Source organism: Pseudonaja textilis, chromosome 12 (genome assembly GCF_049901715.1).
Source record: "Pseudonaja textilis isolate UNSWEBS1 chromosome 12, rPseTex1.2, whole genome shotgun sequence".
Taxonomy (NCBI): Eukaryota; Metazoa; Chordata; class Lepidosauria; order Squamata; family Elapidae; genus Pseudonaja; species Pseudonaja textilis.
Genome location: NC_142001.1, coordinates 15,162,884 through 15,181,510, shown reverse-complemented (window position 1 = coordinate 15,181,510; position 18,627 = coordinate 15,162,884). Strand labels below are relative to the sequence as shown.

Below are 18,627 nucleotides of genomic sequence, written 5' to 3'. Positions count from 1 at the left end.
TAACGCTGGGCTGTTCAACATAACCTTTTTGAGTGTTACATCCTTGATTTGTTCCTGTTGTTAATTCTTCACCATCTCAAATTTCTATCAATTACCCAATGTTAACCATAGTCTAATAACACCACCAATGTCCTGTTTATCAGCAATGTAGCAACTTTCAGTTGGTGACAGTTGCAAATAGTCAGAATTTTACTCAGGGTCTTCTTACATTCTTATGAAAGAGGATGAGAGAGATTCCAGCTCTGCCAACCTTGCAGGGGTGGTTTTACGATTCTTAGAAAGGAAGCCTTCCTTGTGTAAAGCTCATGATGTCCTAGATACACCCATGAAGTTTTCTTAGCAACAATATAGACACAATATCCTATTTCATTTTCCAGAACCTTAATTCAACATCCCAGTCTAAAGCCTTATTAGTCCCTGTGGAATCTCCCATTAACTGCTAGCAAATTCCAACTCTGCTTACTTCCAGGCTCAAAGAAGGTCAGCCAAGTGCTGCCATCTGCTGAAATCAAAAGATTTTTTGCAAAATCTACAAAAAAAAAAAAAAACCAAAAAACCCAGCGATGGTGGACTGTGTACTCAGAGGTCTTGTTTCACCTTTAGAATCAAGTACAATGAAGACTAACCTATTGAGATTAGCATTGCCATGTAATTAAGCTCTGGTCAGTTAAATATACATGTCAGTTGGAGAAAAAGTGGCACTTTTGTCGTTATTGTGACCCATCCTCCCTCTCCCTCCCTCTTTTCTTTCTTTCACTCTCTTTCTCTTGCTGTCTTGGTCTCTCTCTTTTTCTCTCTCAATCTCTTTCTCACTCTTTCTCTTTCTCACTCTCTCTCTCTCTCTCTTTCTCTCACTCTTTCTCACTCTCTCTTTCTCCCTCCCTCCCTTTTCTCTTTCTTTCTTTCTTTCTTTCTTTCTTTCTTTCTTTCTTTCTTTCTTTCTTTCTTTCTTTCTTTCTTTCTTTCTTTCTTTCTTTCTTTCTCTTTTTTCCTCACTTTCTCTTCCTTCCTTTCTTTCTCTCTCTTCTTTTCTCTCTCTCTCTCTCTCTCTCTTTCTTGCAGTCAAGAAAGCACAAATTGAAGGAACGTTGGCTTGACCCTAATTTATCATAAACAAAAGCTATCTTCTGCTGCTGTAAATGAGAAGTGAATGGATTTTTAAGTTACTTTTCAGGATCATTTCAGAATAATAAAAAATATATGCCTTCCATTCACTCCTTTGGTGATTTATCAAGTGTTATGTGGAAAGGGATTGAAAACAGCTTATTCTTTCTTAATAAGGCCAATGTTTAATACATCAGCTTGCACTGATGCAACTATTTCATTTTCTTATTTTCTGCTTTTTCCTCTGGAGCCTCTATGTTATATGTTATATGTTATTATATGTTATTATATTATATTATATGTTGTTATATTATATTATATGTTGTTATATTATATTATATGTTGTTATATTATATTATATTATATTATATTATATTATATTATATTATATTATATTATGTTATATTATTATATTATATTATATTATATTATTTTAAAAGCACAACTATAAAGACGTGGGAAAATACCCAAACAAAGCTGAATAACATACATACATACATACATACATACATACATACATACTTTTGGTTTCTGTTTGACAAATGACAACAAATAAATAAATAAAATAAATGTAGAATTTCCTGATGGATGAGAATTCAGGAAGTCAAATCAGGTGAATTGTCAGCCTTGGAAGCCATTTCTACCTTGGAAGCTTCGAGGCTGCCACATTCAGTGCCTGGGAATTTGGGAGGGGGGATTTCATAGAGAAGCAAAAGGTTAGACTCAACAGTATTCTTTTCTCAGAGAGTCAAGGACAAGCTACTCTGCACTTGGAGGGGAGTGACTGGAGGGATGTTTCCAGATGGGACAAAGATTTGACTGGGCTATGTAATGGACTGATGGATGCAGGAGAATGGTGGGAAAACCCACAACTCTCAGATTTGGGTTTTCCCAGATGTGCCAATATGACTTCTCTAAAAAATTCTTGCTTGGATTAACTTTGTCTCTCAGTGGTGAATGGAGAGGGAGAATTTTCTTGAAATGCTGACATTAACCCAAATCTGACACAAATATTTCATAAAAATCTGAAAGCTTTGGTTTGGAGAACAGTTGGGCTAGAGTAGACAAAAAACGTACTGAGTTTTAAGGGTTAATAAACAATGCCACAAAGAAAATGATAATTATAGTCCCTTGAGTCAGGCAACTAAAAATAGCTGGTTGATTTGATTATCTGCCCGGCTGTAGTTAGAAACTTCATTATTATCGTTGAACACCAGGCATAATGTGGAATGACAGAATATGAGTTGCTAAAACCTTCCTCGCTCTTCTAACCTCCATTAGTTCCAAACCCTGTTCCTGCTGCATCCTCATTTTGTTAGAAAATTGCCAAAGAGAGAATATCCCTAATGAATGATGCAATTGCTAAATACAGGGAGCAGCAAAGTTTGATTGCTTTTACAAAAAGGGTTGATGAGTTGTCCTAAGCTTGGTGTTAATGTCGTGAACATGTTTTTTTTTCCATTCTTGTTCACTAGCCTCATTTATGATAAAAGGAGGAAATAATGAGCAAGATGACTGGGCCGCTGATGAATAAGAATGTGTTTTCCAAAATGTCACGGTAAAAATGGCAAAACAGAAACAAAAATAACTAATCCCTGATTATTGGTGGGTTTTTTTTTTTTTTTTAAACACATACTCATTTAAAATAGCTAACTCCTAACATAAGCTGTATTCATGGATCATCAATGAATAAGTCATTAAAATGCAGCCTAAGCTAGAGAGCTCAAATCCACCCTTGGTCATGGAAATTCAGTTATGATTTGGACCTGATTACAGAACACCTTTAGCCTTCTGCAAAAAATGTCCATCTTTCAATCCATTGTTCCATAAATAGCACCATTGTCAGCGTTCCAATTAACAAACTCCAACCTAATAAACTCCAAGACAAGCATTTCCTCATTTTATTAGAGTTGTCATATTGGCGTATCTGGGAAAACCCTGAATCTGAGAGTTCCAGGTTTCCCCTTCCCAATAGAAATTCAAAGTCAATCACCTGGACCCACCAATCAAATGTTCTCCCAATTGGAGACATTCCTCCAGACACTCCTCTCCAGGTGCAGGGTGACTTGTCCTTGACTTTCTGTGAAATAATGTTGTTGAGTCTAATCTTCCACCTCTCTATGAAATCCCCACCTCACAAATTCCCAGCCATTAAATGTGACAACCTTGAAGCTTCCACGTGAAATATGGCTTCCAAGGCTGACAACCATAAGTGTTGAATCTGGTTAAAAGCGGCCCAGTTTAGCATATGGTGGATTGAAAATGCAGTCCTTAGGAATATAGTTGACCTCATCCATGTCCCAAAGCTGGACTTTCTTGGTGGTTTCCTTAAACATGTTTTGTTTCTTATCCAACAATCTTCTTCCATTCTAATAGTTCTTCAGTTCTTCAGTTAGTACTCAAGAAGTTTCTTGGATGAGAAGAAAAATGTTTTCAAAGAAAATACCCAAAAAGTCTAATTCTCTTTTGGAGGAGAAAATAAAAAACACATTTGGGACAACATAACCTGGATGATTGAGAATCTCCACATACATTTGACCTCATAAAGTATATTCTGTGAATCGTGCTAGTACTTATGAACCAATCTATTCAATAGAGTGTTATTGTGAGAGGAAAGTGGGAGGAGGGAATGCTCTGTGCATGGATGCCGTCTTTGAGTTCCTGAAGGAACCCAAATCTAAGTAATAAAATACATCAGCATGGAGAAAGTTTACTCATTTGTGTTTATTGATTTTACTTTAATATTTGCAGGCCACCTCAATCATTTATGACTCTAGGTGGTCAACAGCAAGGCAAGACTAGAACAGGAGAACAGAAATAGCAAAATAATCAGCAATGCAACAAGCAACTTAAACAAAAACAAACAGAAAAGTCCCAGGCAAAGAAGAATAGCTTATTTAAAGGGGCTGGTTAAATAAAAGGTTCTTATTTATCAAGTGCCAGAACTTTAGTGCAGATGGTGATAATAACTGGAGGCTAACGCTACCCAGATCCAAACATTCATAAACATCAGCATACACTTGGGAGAATTATGGAAAAATCAGCACATATTTGGAAAGTCATATTTTTTTTAAAAAATGAATGTCAAGGCTGAGTCACATTTTTAAAAAAACCCTCATCCAAGGAAGTTTCAGAGAATCAAATGCATGTTACAGCAAGATACATAACACCAACATTTTTTTTTTAGCATGAATAGTGGATAAAAGGACAATGAACTATCCTCTATCTATAATATAATGTAGTTGCAGAAGTTTCATCACTGCAGGGAGAAAAAGGTGGAAATAGAAAATTGTGTTGAACCTCACATAGAACTTGATGTAGATCTTTTCTTTTAAAAGGGGGGGAAGAGGAGGAGGAGGAGGAGGTTCATAACGGGAAAATGCACTGAATTTTTCATATTAGTCTCATTCAATTGCCCTTGATTGTTGTTTGAAATTGCCCATGTAATTTGTAGGTAGCAAAATGAGTAGATGATTTCTCAAAAGTTCTCCAGTGGACCTCTAAAAGTCTCTAACCATTTATTGAGGATAAAACCTTTTTTTTTTTTTTAAATGGAGGCAGCAGCTCTACTATTGAAAATAAAACCTTGGGAAGGAATTCCGTCTTCCTTTGGGAAAGAATGAAAGCATAAGAAGCCAGGAACCCTGAAGTCTGTATTAAAAGATTCTGGAGATATTATTGTGTGATATATATTAAGACTCACGCCAGTTATAAAAAAAAATACAGGAAAAGCACATCTCACCTGGATAATTTCATTCAACTATTTGGGAAGGGAGGGAGGGAAGGAGGGAGGGGGAGAGAGAGAAAGGGACAGGGAGAAAGAAAGGGAGAGGGAGGGAGGGAAAGGGAGAGAGGAGGGAGAGGGAGAGAGGGGAGGGGGAAGGGGAGAGGGAGGGAAAGGGACAGGGAGAGAGGAAGATGGAAGGGAAGCTACAACTGAAACACAGAAAACCTGTAGGGGAAAATTTCAAGATACCATATTTTGCTGCTCAAAACTCTGCACTTTTTCCTCCTTGCTCTTATTCATCCACTAATCTTCTTTGCTTTTATACATGGGCTTCTTCATTATTGAAGATTTATTTCTTTCCCTACCCCCCTTTCTTTAGCCCTGTGTGAAATTTTCTCCTCCCCGTTCTCAGACAGGATGTAATCATTCTGTATAAACTATTACATTCGTGTAAACTTATACAGACTTGGTGGGATGGGGGTGGTGGTGGAATATAATAAACCGAGCTTAATTATTCATTGGGAACAAATGATCAAATGAGCCCTGTGAATCTCATAATTGAAGTCTTTTATCCTGAAAAACCTGCTGCAGTGTGAAACTGCTTTGGTTTCCTGCCCTGCAAAGGATTGGTCATAATGTTCTCATTTTGTTCACCTTTTGATTTCAGGGAATCAAAGGTGTCCTGTTGAGCAGTGTTCTGTGAATGAGAATAAGGTCCAGAATGAATTGCTCATAAAACCCATGCCAAGCTTAGCCCTTGATGGCTCCCAGTGGCTGTGTTTGCCTTTAACATGAAACTAAGCAATGCTTGGCCAACCATATGGATCTATCATCCCTCCCTAAATAGGTCAGCAGAGAATATTCTGGTTTCCCTTTTCCCAAATGGAGAAGTAATGGGCTCTCATTTCCCCCCAGTGCAAATAAAAAGTCATTATTGCACTTGTGGTATCGAGCATTTTTTTCTAGGAAAGGCACTTCGACCTGGAAGATTTGAGAGTTACGTTCTCCAACAGCACAATAGCTTCCTTACCATTAACTAATTCTCAGCAGAGCCAGCCCAGGAGCTGAAAAGCGACAGGATATGGAAATGTTCTACAGCCTGTTGGACTCAGAAATGATGATGCACGGACAAAACAGAAATAACTGTGACAGGAGCAAATCAAAATGTCCAGAAGCAGCATGTCAATGAGATGATGATCAGATGGTGAAGAAAGCCCCAAAGGAACAGCCAATTACCCGTTGAGAATGGCCGTCTACTAGCAGGCGGTTTTTCCCTTCTTAGCCAGAGAATTCAAATGCAGATTATAACTTTTGTCTTTCTCTTCTTCATTTGCCTCTGGAGTTCCCAAATAGAAAGGCCTATTCCTGCCCAAAGATCTGAATGTTGCCTTCACTCTGCTTGAGAATAAAGACATGGGACAACAAAGAAATTTGATTTGGGGGCTTTGCTGAATCTATAACATCTGCTTTGATTGCCTTTGGGGTTTGGGTACGTATGAACCATGCTCTTATAAGCATTTGACTTCTTCCTTTCTTCACTCTGTCTGGTGCCCACCTTCCATTTTGGCTTAAAAGCAGAAGCTAGATGGCATTGCCCCTTTATTTTCCCCTTGTTCTACCTAGCTTGTCAGGCATTTTTCCAGGATGTTTTTCACCCGTTCCGTTTTGCACATTCCTACACAGTTCTGTTTTTATCTCCTGGTTTAATGCAAGGCTAATCTCACCTAGAAGGAACGCAGTGGCTCAGCGGCTAAGATGCTGAGCTTGTCGATCAGAAAGATCGGCAGTTCGGCAGTTCGAATCCCTAGCACCACGTAACAGAATGAGTTCCTGTTACTTGTCCCAGCTTCTGCCAACCTAGCAGTTTGAAAGCATGTAAAAAATGCAAGTAGAAAAAGAGGGACCCCTTTGGTGGGAAGGGAACAGCGTTCCGTGCACCTTTGGCGTTTGTCATGCCAGCCACATGACCACGGAGACATCTTCGGACAGCGCTGGCTCTTCAGCTTTGTAATGGAGATGAGCACCGCCCCCTAGAGCCAGAAACGACTAGCACGTATGTGCGAGGGGAACCTTTACCTTTACATAGTTTTCATTAATGTTTTTGTTGAAAAAAAATATCATTTTCACTTCTTTGGTTGCACTCTCCTCTATTCATTTAGGACTTTTTAAAAATTATTTATTTTGCTTTTTTAATTATTAAAAGCCAGTGCATCATTCAGAAAGAAAGACATATGGGCACATTTTGGATTATCTATCAGTTGGAGCTGTGTGAATTATATTAAGTTTGCATCAAATGCAGACTGGCCTAACCTGGCTGGCATTCTTCTAACCTCTCATTATTCTCAGCTTTTGTGTTGTTGATTGGTTGGTTGGTTACATTATTGGGCTTAAGAGCATAATACTTGTACTTTCTTCATTCTTCTTTGAGAATCCCATTTAGATTCATTGGCCTTTCCTGTTTTGTCCTGCTGAAGAATCTTTCCATTTGTATAATCCTTTGTTAAAGCTAATGCTATATTTCACCTCCAACAGAACCAGGCTTAACATAACAGGTAAAAGTTTACAGGTGAAAACTAGGTTTGTTTGTTTGTTTATTAAACAAATTTATATGGCTCCCTATCTCATGAAAAATGATGCTGGGCAGTTCTAGGATAAATAACCCATGTAGCTGGTAGTATGAATAGGTCTGATGTTCTGGTTCATTATTCATTGGGAACAAATGATCGAATGAACTCTGTAAGTCTTCTGTCTTGAAAACCTGCTGCATTCTAGTTATGTGTTCCAGTTCATACAATAGGCAAAAATACAAACCCACTTTTATCTTATTCTGATATATTACACAAAACTACTGAAAGAATGAGACATCAGCTAGTCCCCAATATTTCTCTTCTCTTCTCTTCTCTTCTCTTCTCTTCTCTTCTCTCCTCTCCTCTCCACTCCTCTCCTCTCCTATTCTATTCTATTCTATTCTATTCATCCTCTAGTGAATTTAGGGAACTTCTATCATAAACCTTCACTCTTTTTTTAAAAACAACAACAACTTGAACTGATTTTTCTCACCTTGCTGGCCAATCTGTCTGGCAGTTTCAGAAGAAGCAATCCCAACCGACTTGAAATTCAGCAGATCAGGGAAAGCCACTTTAAACAAAGGTGACAGGTCACAAATGATCAAGGAAATCTGCTTTGGGGATACATTTATTCCACTAGATGGCAGCCCTTTTGCCTAGATGTTCATGGATATTGCATTTCAAAGATAAAGGAAAAGCAGATTAATTTTCTTTATGGAGATTTTTTTTTTTGTCTGTTCTGAATTGGAGGCAGCGTCCGTATCAAGCATCCCAGGATCCAAATTAGCCGATCAAGAAATGCTGAGAGGACCACAGTATAATATATAGTTCCAGTATTCATCCAGCCCAGCCAATCTCAAGGGTCCATAGTAATGGGGAAATTTCAGCTATAATAAAAACAAAACAGATGGTTGAATGTACCCCTAGACCTGCAATGGCATATAGGTAGATTCTAGAAAATTCATAAATATGCAGGTGTGCCTTAGAAAGCTACATGATATTAGAGGACTCTTGAACCATATTTTACTATCACTTTCTTCAGCATAATTCTCAGTGATTTCACTGTGTCCTTAAAAATTAATGACACCAGGCTAGCCCCAGGTACATCATAACTCTTGGCTCCTGTTCATACCTGAGTATAAGAATGTACCTGAATACATCCTTATTTCAATGCCGAGATGAAAAACAGTGCCCTATTGCTTCCACTTGAAAGGAAAGGAACAGAAAATAACTGATTTATTTTACTTTGATGTTTCATTTAATTAGGAAATTAGCAGCTTTGCCAAATTGTTTTCCAACTTTGTTATAAAGGACTTGGTTTTCTTTTATCCTAAAAAGCATTCTGAGATGACACTCGAGTGTTATATCTAAAGACTTTGAGTTGGTGAAACTGTTATGCAAACCTATAAGTCAGGGGTGGCCAATTAATTTTCCCAAGGGGCCAAAAGAGAAACTGAGATGGTTGTAGAGGGCCAAACGAATAAGGCTATGAAGGTGCACAGGTACATGCACATATATACATTGAAAAAATAAAACAGTAGTCACCTTCAAACCAGAAGCAATCTATGCGGGCCAGATAGAGATTGCCAAATAACTAGATGTTGCCTAGGGTGTGTGAAATGCCCAGGTCTACTATAAGTGAATTTAACCCACCTTTTAAGGAGTCTGTGTACCTCATTTGCATGATGACACCTTCATTAATATAATCATTATTTCCTCCTGCCTTCCTCTTTCAAAAGCCTTTTCCAGTCTCCAGTAATGTTGACTGTGAATTCCCAGATATAATATCTATAGCAATTATTTTCTTTTTCCTTTCCCTCATAATTCCTTAACTAGGCCTATTCAGGAAACTCATTACATAAATTTCTGATATGTCTCACACCATAAAGCAACTAACTGGGTCAAAAGCAGTGGTGGGATTCAAATTTTTTTACTACCGGTTCTGTGGGCCTGGCTTGGTGGGCGTGGCAGGGAAGGATACTGCAAAATCTCCCGTCAGAGGTGGTATTTACCGGTTCTCCGAACTACTCAAAATTTCCGCTACCGGTTCTCCAGAACTGGTCAGAACCTGCCGGATACCACCTCTGGTCAAAAGCCAATGCAGACTTTAAAACACGAAACTTTTATTTAAAAACATTTCTAAAATCAGTAACTACATCTTTTTAAAACTTCCTCTTAACATGCATAGTTTAAAATTCATCTGTAATAACATTTTACAAGCTTTAAAAATTATTCAAGCATTATAGACGTGAAGGAAAAAAAAAAACACTTTGTAATCCCAAACCCAAAACTACATTAAAACTTTATTTCAATTACATATATCAGACCAATTAAAATCCAACTAACTCCAATTAACTCATTAAATATAAGTCTCTCCCTGCACCTTATCCTCATAGAATAACACCTGTGTCTTCTCTTTAAAAATATTGCTAAATATTTTCAAATTTACTTTCAATAACATTTTACAATATTATTATGAAATGTGACTTATTTATTATTATTCATTAAGTAATACTCCATAAATAGCAATAACAATAGCACTTATAGCTTTCCAGTCCTCTCTAAGTAGTTTACAGCCTATTGCGCCCAATGGTTTGGATCCTCATTTTACTGTCCTTGGAAGGATGAAAGGCTGAGTCAACCTTGAGCTGAGAAGGATGGATAGATGGATAGTGAAGGAAGGAGGGAGGGAGGGAGGAAAGTAGCTATAGCACTTAGACTTATATACCGCTTCACAGTCCTCTCTAAGCAGTTTACAGAGTCAGCCTATTGCCCTCAACAATCTGGGTTCTCATTTTTCCGACCTCAGAAGTATGGAAGGCTGAGTCAACCTGGTAGGATTTGAACTGCCAAACTGCAGGCAGGCAGCCATCAGTAGAAGAAGCCAGCAGTACTGCACTCTAACTACTGTGCCACCATGGCTCATAATTCCCTAATACTTCTCATGCCACAACACAAGTGTGACAAAAACCAATGTAAGGCCTCATAGGACTACAGGAGCACCTTCCATTTTGTTTGTATGATTCAGGAAAGTTCCCAGAAATTATAAAGTGCTGTGCAATGCTTCTAGAATCCCCTCTTGTACTGAAATAAATATAATCTATTTATTATATCTATAATATAATCCAGCCTAACTTTTGGATGCTCATCAAGAACGCATTTTTCATCTCTTCATCAAGAGCACATTACAGTAATCTGGTTTTCAGGCAAACCTCTGTGCATATGGGAGTCATCATCTTCAGCGCAGCATATTCAAGGAGATCCAATTACTAAAACAGCCTAGCACAGCATATACTTTAAGGAAGATTATTCCTGGGCATTAAATGTATCACATTCAATGACCACAAGCTGAAGTTGGCAATAATAATTAGAAAGAAAGAAAGAAAGAAAGAAAGAAAGAAAGAAAGAAAGAAAGAAAGAAAGAAAGAAAGAAAGAAAGAAAGAAAGAAAGAAAGAAAGAAAGAACTAACGAACATTTCAATAATGCTGATGGGGTTGACTTGATGAACACATGTTCAATCATAAGCAGTGGCACATGGGGGTCTCCATGCACTAGCAAAGAGAAAGAGGGGAAGAAAGGAAGACAATATAATTAGCATAACACATAATTACCATCGCATTGTGATGCCAAGTTAGTTAGAGCATAAATGTGTCAGCGGTGACAGCTTACATTAAACTGCTTCTTGCATTTGGATAGAATCATAACAGGATGCTAATGATCAAGCCACGAAAGGAATGGGAAATCCCAGGACCGATGCGTAAAAGTAATCAAAATCCAATCTGGGTCAGTCACGGTGACTAGAAATTTAGTCATCCGAGATTTCAGACTTGTCTTGGAGCCCATCCTCAGGGAAATTCTCTCTCACCAGGATGTTAGTTATGTTAGGGTGGATTATATTACAGATGTAATAAGTAGGTTATATTTATTTCGATGCAGGAGAGGGTTCTAGAACAGGGTCCCCCCCAATTCCCATCTGTAGACTGGCATTGGGCTGTGGCATGCCAGAAACTGGGCCATGCCAACACGTGAAGCCCCATCTGGTCCACAGAAAAAACCTCTCTCCATGGAACTGGTCCCATAAGGTTGAAGATAGTAGTCATTGACAGGTAGGACATTGCAATAGATAATTTTATGTACTACGCTTAAGTTGGACTGAAGGCGGCGTAGTTCTAGGTTGTCTAAGCCTAAAATTTCAATAATGATAAATTTCGATGAATTGTAATATAATAATTATAATAAAATAACAATAAATAAAATAATGAGATTGAGCTTAAAAATGATCTGGATTTGGAACACATTCACATTTTGAAATGGCAGAACCAAATGCATCCTAGAAGAGTAGTTTAGAGAAAAAGACTTTTCCGGCATCAACTCAGACACGGAGGGATCAGTAACCTCAGTAATATTGACTTCATTTTCAAAGGGTTACTACAGGCAATAATTGCAGAGTAATAAATGAATAGTACTGGTTCTAGGCTCAGAGGAAAGAATTAATACTAATACAATAATTGTTTTTATAGTCCAAGTAATAGCATTCTAGGCATCAGCCCTAGGAGGTTACTAGCAGTAGTACAGAATGCTAACAAATTTGCACAACCACACAATATTGAGTTTGAGAAACAGCAACACTAAAGCAAAGTTTCCCTATTAATAATAGTATTATTAAAATGGTAGTATAATAATCATTGTATAGTATATACAGTACAATTTAGTATTATTGTATAATCATTGTTTAGAGGGTGCAATGGCTCAGTGGTTAAAGATGTGTAGCTTGTCAGCTGGAAAGCTGACAGTCCGGATTCGAGACCCTGAGCACCACACAACAGTGTGAGCTCCTGTTCTTTGTCCCACTTCGTGCCCGCCTTGTAGTTCGAAAGCAGCAAATGTGAGTAGATAAATAGTACCACTTCAGTGAAGACGGACATGACTGGACAGGAAAATCTTTACCTTTTTACCTGTTTTAAGAGTCCAAATAATAGCATTCTAGGAGTTTCAGGCTCAGGAGGTTACTAGTAGTAGTACAGAATACTACGAACTTGTACAGCCACACAATATTTTATCCACATCTGAGAAACAATACTACAGGATATGCCAGTGGAATAATATAAATAGTATATAGTAGTATAAGTTAGGGCTACCAGATATGAACTCCACTACTAGAAATTATCATCCAATAATACTCAGTCCTTAGCAGATTTTGAAATGCTGCTTTGCTAAAACACACTGGTCATAAAAAATGGGGGAAAATAAATAAAATAACAAGTACATCGTTTGCCAGAAATGTGTCCATTATGAATAATGGGGATAGAATTACTTAAGCTCTGGCTTTGTACATCATGGAAACTGATGTAAAATGGAAGAGAAGAAGAAATGAAACAGATCTGACAAGATCATCCATCCCTTGGCATTATAAATTATTCTCTGATAATGTCTCCCAGGAGGACGTTTAATTGTGGAACTTTTCAAAGAGTTCCCAGTAAGTCTCTTTTTCTGGTCATGCTGGCTCAGATATTGGATACATATATTCTATGTCTAATCATTTATGAGCAATTGATCTCAAGAGAGAGAGAGAGAGAGAGGGAGAGGGAGAGAGAGAGAGACCCAGAGCTGATATTTCTAGGAGGGCATTTTGGAAACATTGGTGGAAATTGCAAAATCTATTGTAATTCTCCATCACAAAATTGCTTCAAATCAATGTAAATACAATCTTCCTTGAGTGAAGTTCACTTTTAATTCCCATTTCCATGCTTCAGGATGTGACTCTTGGTTCCTGGCAGTCTTCCAAAACAAATGTTGACTTCAGACAAATGCTTTTGGACTCTGGAAGATCTTATGTCTAAGTTGCCCAATCTTGCAATTGAGATTTATTATGGTTTTTTTTATATATATACCAGAAGTTCAAATAATATTTGAATATCTCTTTGGTAATGTTAGGCTAGCTTTAGGTATCTTCAAGTGGTAGGTCTTGATTTGGGACAGGGGAACAATATATGTGGCCCTCCAAAGCTTACTCAACTAGAAATACCAATATCTTCCATAGGTTATGACAGGTTCTGCACTCCTAATAATAGTGTAAAATGTGTTTTTCAATCTTGGCTACTTTAAGATGTGCGACCTTCAAGCTCAGGAATTCTCGGAGTTGAAGTCCACACCAAGAGGCCAAGAGTGAGAAACACTAATGAAAAACAAAGTTTCCCTAATGGGAAACATTTACCAAACACATGCAATTGATCTTCTGATCATAACGATAAGCCAATGAAATCCTTTCACACAATGGGTACTAAAAAGTAATCAAAGAGGTAAAACAAAACTAACTCTGCAGGTAAAATTTAAGGTTTTTCAAGGTGTTCAAGACAATCATACCCTTATAGCTGACTGGATGGAGTTAAAAGTTTAGCTATTTCATTACTCCCAAACTATTTTAGGTTTCTCCAGAAATAAAACTAGCTAACTAAGTTCAACTGATGAAAAGGAACTTCAGAAAGATAGAACAATATTACGAGGGAAAAAAAAATTGAAATAGTAAGTTGGCTCTTCAATGGACTTCAGGTTGTACCGTCTTCTATCCAATCAACCATACACTAATCCAGAATATTTATTTGATTCTTTTATTCAGATTCTTGAGGGGTAAATCTTCTCCAACAGCCTGCCAGTCTTAACATGCCAATGGACGTGTATAGTAATTACTAGGTATATATCTATATAAATGAATTTGTATCTTGTTCACTTCATTTGCCAGTTACACAAGCATAAATTCATTTTCAATGCCCCATAAGGATTAATTAAATGTTCTTAAATTTCTGCACTAGCAAAAAATATTTCAATATCCCTATTTGTCATCTGAATTCTTCCCTGAATATATCATTGGAATACAATTCAATTAATTTGTTAATTTTGTGGGCTTTTTTAAGGTAGTTCTTCAGAGCTAAAATTCCTCCAAGCCTTGTAATCCCTATTTCTTTTTACTATAATTATTGCCATTTAGGCTATATGGAGACTACTATACCAGGAAGACTACTATAATTATTGTCATTTAAGAGTGGGAGGAGGAGGAGGAGGAGAAGGAGGAGGAGGAGGAGGAGGAGGAGGAGGAGGAGGAGGAAGAAAAACAACAACAACAACAACAACAATAATAATAATAATAATAATAATAATAATAATAATAATAATAATAATAATAATGCCAGAATTCAAGTCACAACTTCTCAAATTAGATTAGACCTCAAGAAGTTTCTATTTTCCTACTTCACTGAAGTTTTACATTTATTCCATATGTGTTTTTCTCCCAAAAGGAAAACAATGGGATGAACATTATATATAAAACTACCTTTGTGAGATTAACATTATGACTTCCTATTACGAGAAGTGTGAAGGAAAAAGAGACTTGTTCACTTAGGACTTCTTTTAAAGATGATATAAAAGAGCCTCTTCCATGAATTTAATTATGAAAGAACAGACTCTGGCAAATGCTGTAATTGGGCTAAAAAAATTATCTGAAAGTTTTTTATTTACAGAATGTCCATTAAAAAGATGCCACAGTGTCTGTGAATCTAAATTTAATGGCCTTCCAATATATAAGCCCTGGAAGTTTTATGCTTACTGTCCAATTATAACTCTCTTCACAAGTTTATGCAGCAAAATAAAGGGCAAAAGCTATAATGATTTGAAAGCTATTCTTGGGGCGTATGTGTATATGTGTGCGTGGGGAGGGCTTGTATTTCTAAGTCATCAGATATATATTTTTAATGTATTAACATCATGAATTAAGTTATTTCTTGGAAATATATATTTCTAAGTTTATTCATATATAGCATTGCATATTTGGGCAATGTTATTGATTGACAATTCCACAGCGATTACTTTTGTCAGCCTAAATTCTAAGCCCTTGGTGAAGGTTGAATGGATTTGTTTCACTTTTTGCTCCTATCCCATTTTTGAAATTTTCCCATCTTTTATTAGTTTATTTTTCTCTCTTGTTTGATTTTTTTTCCCCTTTGCTTTTAATATTTCTACTGGTGAGCAGCTAGAATCATTTGGTGTCAGGCAGCATACAGAGTGATTTAATAAAAAACAATACATAAACAGAATATGCAATGTATATCTCCAAATTTAGGTAGTACATTCTCAGTGCGTTTGAGGTGGCAGCCAGTGATTCAATTCTGGTGGTTCAAACATGCTGCTGATCTTTTACTCTTGTGTAGAACTCAACTTGTGTCCAAGTAACGCGGTATTGATTAGCTACAAATACAGATAGTTCTCCATCTACAATGACAAATGGGACCAGAACCTCCATCATTAAATGAGCCATTTGTTAAGTGAATCTTATGGATGTTAAGTGAATCTTTTTTCCTGTTGTTGTTAAGTGATTTTTTTTCTTGTGGGTGTTCAGTCAATCTCGCTTTCTCCCCCACTGACTTGACATGTCAGAAGCAAACTGGGAGGGTAACAAATTGCAATTACATAAGCCCAGGATTCTGTAACCATCATAAATACATGCTAGTTGCTAAGTAAAAAGGTACAGGTAAAGGTTTCCCTCGCACATATGTGCTAGGCATTTCTGGTTCTAGGGGGCGGTGCTCATATCTGTTACAAAGCCAAAGAGCCAGCACTGTCCAAAGATGTCTCCGTGGTGATGTGGCCGGCATGACTAAAGACTGAAGGTGCACAGAACCCTGTTACCTTCCCACCAAAGTGGTCCCTATTTTTCTGCTTGCATTTTTTACGTGCTTTCAAACTGCTAGGTTGGCAGAAGCTGGGACAAGTAACGGGAGCTCACTCTGTTACACGGTGCTTGGGTTTTGAACCACCAAACTGCTGACCTTTCTGATCAACAAGCTCAGCGTCTTAGCCACCACATCCCTTGCTAAGAACCGGTACTCAAATTTTGATCCCATGACTGTGGGAGCTAGATAGCTGACCCTGTCATCTTTTGGCATTCAAATACACAGAAGAATGATGTACTGTTGTCTTCTCACGAGGAGCATCCATCTGAATCATATGTGGGTGATCTCCTGTCCTCTCCTTCTCCTGTTCAAGGAACTGGTTCCTTGGTCTTTAACGCCATCAATGGTTCCATTTTGCAAAGCTATTTTCTGTTTGACATACTTCTCTGGAAGTTGGTAAATAGAATTATTACCTAATTTATTTTCTTGAATTGTCTAACAAATTGGCAGGCCCAGGCCAAGAATAACATAGAACAATCCAGCTAAAGTTCAGTTATTTCTTTTTTCACATCAATAGACAGTATCTTACCAGAATAAATGTATATTATCCTAACCTAATGAATATACCCTAGAAAATTCTAGGAAGAGTCTATCCTAAATTATTTCCTCTGACTCAAATGCAACTCCAGATTCTATTGTTTCTTGTATCACCCCCTCCTTGGATTGTGTTCCCTTCTTCCTGGTAAATTGCTGCTTCATTATAGTCCATCACACCATTTTCCTCTTGGTAGACACAAGCCATTACAGAAATGGTATGCTAGAAATGCAATAAACACAAGTAAATTAACATAAAGATGGAAGCTATGCAGTTACGCACTTGACAGGTTAAAGTCATACAGAAGACAGGATAGAAAATGCCAGTCATTGAATCCAAGTAGAGGAATTAATTTTATATGTCATCCAGAAAATAGCAAGATTAGATGACCCTAATCTCCCCCCCATCTACCTTTAATCTTTAGGTAAGGATTCCCCAAATCTCAGCCTTGTCCCCACAGGATGCTTTCTCTTCTTCAGTTGTTTTGAATATGACAGTTCTCTGGTTTATGAGCAATGACCCATTTTAAAGGCCACAAGCATAGAAATAGAAATGACCTTTAATATTACTGTCATCTACCACCCAGAAGAGTTGCACACACAGATCTTATATCTGATTCAGTATCTGGTTGCAGGAGAAATCTAACTTTCTCCTAATTCATTTTTGAAGAGGAGGGAGCAGAGGAAACAGAAGGATGCTACATTTTGGAGCAAAATGAAGGTTTGTTACAGTTGAAATTGTCTTCCCTGCATATCAGAGTGAGTTTCAATGGCCATTTGGGAGATCCAAGCATATTGATATCCTTTGAGTATAGAGTTATTTTGTGAGGCAGAGCAGAACTTTCAGAGAAGTATAGCTGGAAGAGACAAAAAGGAAGTTGGAGAAAATGCTTACAGTGCAGCAAAGGGCAATGGAAATGGATGTTGAAGCATAACCTATTGAACCTTTTGCTCTCCAGTAGAACATCCCTTCCACATTATGTTCCCAAAATTGTCTAGAATGTGGAAGGTAACTGAAATAACTTGAGATAAAAAGGGTATCCTTGTTGCATCTCTAAAAATTCATGGAAACGATTAAGTAAGAAAAAGAAAGGAGGGAGAGAGGAAGGAAGGAAGGAAGGAAGGAAGGAAGGAAGGAAGGAAAGAAGGAAGGAAGGAAGGAAGGAAGGAAGGAAGACTATAAACCACCCATTCTTTTTCAGAAAAAATAAGCTTTTATCCCGAATGTTTTTTCCCTCTTGTCTTTTTTTCTTTTTCTTTTAAATACCTACACATTTCCAACATACATTATCTTATGGAAGATGGCAAAAGACTAAAGATTAATCCTAGAGCAAATTAGATCAAAAAGACAATGAGGATGCATTTAAAGGATTTTATAAATTGATTGCTACTTTATAAATCAATCATGAATTGTATTTTATAAAGTCTAGACTTCACTGTAGCAAGGAGGCTATTAGGGTTATTAATACTTTACGAAGTTTTTATCAGGGGTTAGAGTGAAGGGAGCGCTCTTGAAACAATAACCAATTAGCAAATAAATAAAAAGAAGATGAAGCTGGGAGAGATGTTCAATCATCATTTGCAAACCTCATTGAGTCAGCAAATATGGGCTGGGTGCCCATTCATACAGACAGTAATCCTGTGCTCCTCATTTGCCTGTGAGATTCAGCCTGCATGCGACTAAAATACTGTGAATGAAATGTGAAGTAGAAAATTGAAGTCTCGGTGGCGCAGTGCAGTACTGCAGGATACTTCTGCTGACTGCCAGCTACCTGCAATTTGGCAGATCGAATCCCACCAGGCTGAAGGTTGACTCAGCCTTCCATCCTTCTGAGGTGGGTAAAATGAGGACCCCAGATTGTTGGGGGCAATATACTGACTCTGTAAACTGCTTAGAGAGGGCTATAAAGCACAGTAAAGTGATAAGATAATAAGATATTGAGAAAAAATGTTCCATTGCTTTAACAAATG

General features: G+C 37.4%; 1 long non-coding RNA gene across 2 annotated transcripts in view; it reads right to left on the bottom strand.

Moving 5' to 3' along the window:
- The window catches only part of LOC148124786 (uncharacterized), a 92,839-nt gene extending 75,651 nt beyond the window's left edge, over positions 1–17,188 (bottom strand). For both annotated transcript variants that reach the window (XR_015745016.1, XR_015745017.1), the window contains exon 1: positions 17,069–17,188. This is a non-coding gene — a long non-coding RNA (uncharacterized LOC148124786). The remainder of the gene's footprint in view (positions 1–17,068) is intronic.
- Between the last annotated feature and the right edge of the window lie 1,439 nt (positions 17,189–18,627).